We start from the raw sequence: 6,000 nt of genomic DNA on the forward strand, positions 1-6,000 counted from the left end.
TCATCCCAAAAATAGGGAAAATATTCATACCCAATGAACTGAGCAAAACCAACAAACAGAAATGGAGGGGAACACTATTCCTCAGCCTCTAGGCAAATAGCTACCAGAAATAGATACAAAAATTGAGCTAAAACAAGAAAACAAGAAAACCTTGCATGACAATAAAAGGGGATAAAGTGGGAACCAACCTAATAAAATAATAATCCCATGAAAGATGCAAAAAATTGCAACAAAGCAAGGTTTGTCTAAGCTAGATCCAATGAGACTGACCTTGTGAAGGTCCCATGCTCAAAGCTCTCACAACAAATGGATTTCAAAAAAAAGATCTCAATTTTGTATTTTGAAAAAGTGAGAAATGAGGAATTAAATTCCTCTTTCCATACTTATTCACTTTATGAGTGAATAATTAATTAGGGAAAATATCTAGTTAGAATAGCCAGCCTTTGAATTGACCCAAACAAAAATAGGTTATTCCTAGAAATAGGAATTCATCTATGGAAAAGCTACCAGAAATTAAATTCAATAAAATTTAAAGCCCAAAAACCCAAATTCATAGAAATTTCCTTAACAACTTTCATGACAATGAGAAGCTCTAAATGCATAGACATGTTCCTTGGTCTAGTCACATAATGCAAATGAGTTCAGATTTAATAATTGCTAAAAGGTTTTATTTAAACAATTGATATAAGGATTCGTCAACCATATAGGGATGAAATTTTTGAAATATGAATAGTTGAATCACTAACTCCATGTGCTACTACCAAGGATATAATTCCTACACACTAAAACACATGATCAAGTGCAATTGCATATAATAACATAGCCGAAGCAATAAATGCATTAAAAACATAATTTAACCATGTATTAAATTATACTAAAATAATCCATTTACATCACCCAAGTTCACACAAATCATAATGAAACAAGAATGATGTAAATCAACATAGCATAAAATCCATCACATAATAGAATCAGAGATATGTCCAAATACTAGATCATTAGATATCATCATAGACCTATTGTCATCTCAAAATAGCATCAACATGCGAATATAATAAACTGAAAAACATAGTAGAATAACATCTATGATACTGAAATCAAAGTATAACATCCAACCCTTAGGCTACCTCAAGTGACAAATAATAAGAGTATCAAGTATCTCTTGAATCAAAATAGACTAGGTATAGACTACAAACACGAGAGGCACTACATAGTCTATCATGAGTATCTAGCAACTTGGAGTTTTCTTTAGCTTGACTACTTTGTTCATCAAGAATCCTCATAAACCTATTTGTCCATCACTATCTAACTAGATGAGAGAATCCATTTTAATATCTAGTATATTTTTATAAGGAATTTAATATGCTTGGACTGATTGTGGACAACTAGATTTACAGACAACTTAATGCAACTTTGATTGTCATAATGGATAATTGTAGGCTTTAATGTGTTTTTCTATGCATAAATTTGGTGAGTTATTAATTATTTCCATTTTGGATCTTTAGTAATCTTTTTTAGCTTGATTTATTCAGCTCACATGTTTCCACTTCACTCTTCCTTGGAGCATTTTCATAGAATAAGATAGCCATTTTGGAGTGCATATCCCTATATATTTGATTACCCTTGACAATCATCTAGAATCTTTAGATGTGACTCCTTTGTGATTCTTATTTTCTTTCATTTCTATCCTGACCACATTTAGACTATGTGCCCAAGGTATTGGTGTTATTTTCTAGATCTGTACTTCAGTTGATAACTCTTGCATTCCTATGTTAATGAGCTTTTAGGAAACTCTCATGCCAAATAGTGATCTTAGTAGTTTTTTGAAGAGACCCTTTGTTTGAGTTAGAAATTTTTCAATTATCCCTTGCTAATGTCAACCTATATTCAAAAATCACCTAGATAATCAATTCTTAAGTTTGTAAAGTGTTGAGAGCTATCAATTTGCAATTCTCATTTTAAGACTAGAAGTCCTCTACAACTATAAACAACACCTTTTTTCAGTTGGTACAAGAAAAAATCATCTAAATGCTTTGGCAAAGAAATACCTCTTCCCTAAAGTTGAGACTAGTTTTAATGGACCACATGTTGGGAACAACCTTGACAAAACACACTAACTCCTTGACTCAAAGACTAAGAATGAAAAAGAAAACAAAAAGATAAAACAAAAACCCAAACAAAAAGACTCAACTCAAAGAAAATTAACATCTAACTAAAGAGACATAATAAGATAAAATAAAAAATAAAACATATATACATAAAACTCTGAATAAAAAGAATATGGGGTGGTTGTCAATAGATTTCTCATTGTGTGCAATAGTAATGAACCACCCCATATAGTTCTAAAAAATACTCACTTGTCTTTGTACTCAAAAAAATAAAATTTGGACAATCTTAGTTCAAACTCTACATACAAATCACAAAAAATTAAAAGTTCTGGTAACTCTCCATGGCCATGATTAATCCACAAACAAGTTCTCTTACCTTCAACATTATAGTCAAATTGAAAATCATCAAACTAAGAGGGATAATGGGAAGATATCACCTGATCTAGCAAGTCCCTCACCATAGGGGTATACTCACACATTGTAATTTCTCCTTATAGTGGTATTATCTCATGGTACACAACTCCACACACACATGGAAACACTAGCATCAATGATGTAATATAGCTATTAGAACAAGACCCAAAAGATAAAACATTATTTTTATGGTCCTTATTATTACCATCATTAGCCTTAAACCATTGGTTGTCATCTTTAGGCTTCTTAGGACTAGAAAACTCAATCATAAGCCTTACTTTTCAATTACAGGATTCATTAATGTCATTAATCAAGGTGTTTCCTCCCTCATGTCCCAAAGAAGCCAGTTCAAAATCATACTTGCCCTCCTTTGCAATCTCCCAAGCTAATAAGAAACCATGACAACTTACTTCTAAATGGAACCCAAAAGGATGGATTCTACATGACTCAATTATTGTATGGTCTAATATATGTGTAGACTACCCACAAATAAACATTTCCTTAGTCAAGCTTGAGACCGAATCAAGAACTCTATCCATCTTTTCTAATGACATATCTTGTTTTCAAGGAGGCATCATATCATTATCCAATGGAGAATCAATATCACAATGAAAAGAATTGGTATCTTCATCTTGATGACTTCCTGATTCAAAAATCTTAGCCACCTTAGAATCTTCTACATTTCTATCACCTTTTGCAACTTTGACAATTTTTCTAACTCATTATGCACCCTCAAAATTTATTGGGATATCCACACTTATTGCAATATCAAAACTTGAGACAATATCATTACTTTCAAAAATTTCAATAGGCTGATCTATATGTGCTAACACATTAGATATTACATCTTTGAAACTTGAACATTCCAACTCTAAATGAATCCTTTGATGAAAGCAACAATAGTTAGGTAGAAAAAGGATTTTGGATTTTGATCTTCTCCAAGATAGTTCAAATTTATTATTATGTTATCCATAAAATCTTTCAAAACCTTATCCTTTACATGTAATTCCTTCTAGACTATCAGGGTAATGTTGGTTGGAGCCTTATAATGAATTGGAGTGTTATAAACCTATATGTCTAGAAGAGTCATATGTAACCAGAGAGAGACATCATCCATTAGAGATTCCTCTATCCTTTTCAAACTTTGTGTGCTCTTATTATTTCTGCAATAAACATTTATCCCAGATTGTCCATGCTCTTTCTCTTCATTGAATATAAACACAAACTCCTCTCGATCATCCTTATCATTTTCTCCTCCTATAGATTTATCATATGATTTAAACACCATTGCACTAAACTGCAAAGGTTGTTCCTCCATGATTTGGGGAGGCTGATCTGAAACATCATTGTACCCATATTAATTTTCACTTGGACCCATACCTATAATATTATTATTCTCATTGTTTATGTTATCATAAGGGTCATTATTTCTACTTTGATTTTGAGAATAATTGTTTTGGGAAACAAGTTGTCTTGGATAATTGCCTTGGTTTCTTGAGGAATTCAACTTTATTCTCATAAGTTCATTGGATAAAAGAGACATTTTCTTCTTCATGGCCTTAACCTCACTAGCCATATTGTTCTCAAGTTTAGCAGGTAGAGAAGTATTTTTCTCAAAGAATGCAGTCTTTTGGTGTTGATACCCTGAATATGTAATTATTGGCATTGGTGCAATAGTAACTTGTTGCAATAAAGGTACTAGATTCAACGACAACATTCGATTGGGCATAGTAGATGCTCCTACAAGAAATGGTGGTATGGCTACTATATTATTCAAAATAAATGAAGACACAAAGTTTCCTTCACCATAGGTATCTACCTACCCTATGAATGTAACAACCTCTTTGAAGACCTTTTTACAATGGTTTCAATGTCTCTGGGTGGGAGCCTTATTAGAAAAATAGAAGCTAATGAATCCATTATTCCCAAATAGATCTCGATGGTAGCCTCTTGTGGTATAGTGTAAGAAAACTCCATTATTTGATACATCATATAGAAGTGATGATTAAACTTGGAAATAGTCTCATAGGGATCTGTCTTAATTGAGATGAATTGATGTGTATAATAGATGGATCAATATAAATCTTAAATTCTTCTGAAATTTTTTTCTCAAAAGAGTTCCAATCCCTTATTGATGCTGGCGGTAGATTGAGGTACCCATTGAATGTCATTTCCCCCAAAGTATAAGGGAAAAGGTGACAAACCACATCCATATGCTGAATCTAGTTTTGATTATAGATTTCCTTGAAAATTTTAATATGATCTTATATTGCTCATGATTCTTTATAGATGAACCATGGGCAAATTGTTTTGGATTTTTGGGCAAGTCATGTAATGGACTAGTTAGATTCAAAGGTAAACTTTTGGCATTGAAGAAAGACACGATGCATAATGATGGGAATGTGTGAAGTAAAATGTAGAGTGGATGATGATGATAGAATTTGTAATGTGAATGGGTGGTGTTCTTGGTACCCCTTTATCACTATGAAGCTTGTGAAAGTGACTAAGTTCTAGGAACTTGTGTTTATTCTAGAAAAGAACACCTTTGAAATGTACACTTGCACACCTTCTAATAGTGATAGACTTGAAAATTTTTAGAACTTCCAAAAATTGTAGAAATTTCAAATGACAACTTGGTTTTTTGAATCAAATGGTTTTTAGGCCCTCCCTTTACCACCACTTCTATTGAGTTGTCATTTTGTACGATGTTTAATCCTTTTAGACTTCTCTCTTGAAAAGATAATCTAGGACCAACTCCAAGGTTCTAGGCAATCTTACAACCTACAGGAATCCACTCAATTGAAGATAAATGTGTATGTTTATGAGGAGGCCTTTTCTAGTTTGATTAATTTTAGATAAGAAGTTTGATCTATTATTTTGAAAAGTAACCACAAAAGAGATATATTTTTGGTATTTTATGTTTTATGATAAATGCAATTTATCAATGCAACTATATGAATTCCTATTTTAACCAAGTGTTAGCAAAGTAAATAACAAATATAAAGTAATGAGAGATTAATGAAAATAACTTGAAAGGAAAATTCCTAATGGATATAAAACATGGTAACATGTCTGTGAGTTAAATCATCGAAAGGATCAGGTAGGAAACCAATAAAAATAGGAGCAATGCTTCCTCAATTCCACTAATGTAATCATCAATTTGAACTCAATAATAACTGAAAGATGTTTCATGTTTCATCAAATCAAAAGGAAATAGAAAGTTCACTTATGCTAGACAAGATGCTATGCAAGAACAATAGGTGATCTTTTCTCTAATTCATTACATTAGTAGAATTTGTTAACACGAGGCAAACACTAGAACTAAAAGGTCACACAATCATAACAACACAATAAAACCATTGGATCAATTATTATTCATGAATGTGCATTCACAAAAATAACACACTACAACAAGAATAACTACACTTAGAACGAGATCACCAATAGCATATATTATTGCATCAAAATAACGGCCTGG

The sequence above is a fragment of the Cupressus sempervirens genome, chromosome 3 (genome assembly GCF_028749045.1).
Source record: "Cupressus sempervirens isolate cs-2001-9-10 chromosome 3, ASM2874904v1, whole genome shotgun sequence".
NCBI classification, from domain to species: Eukaryota; Viridiplantae; Streptophyta; class Pinopsida; order Cupressales; family Cupressaceae; genus Cupressus; species Cupressus sempervirens.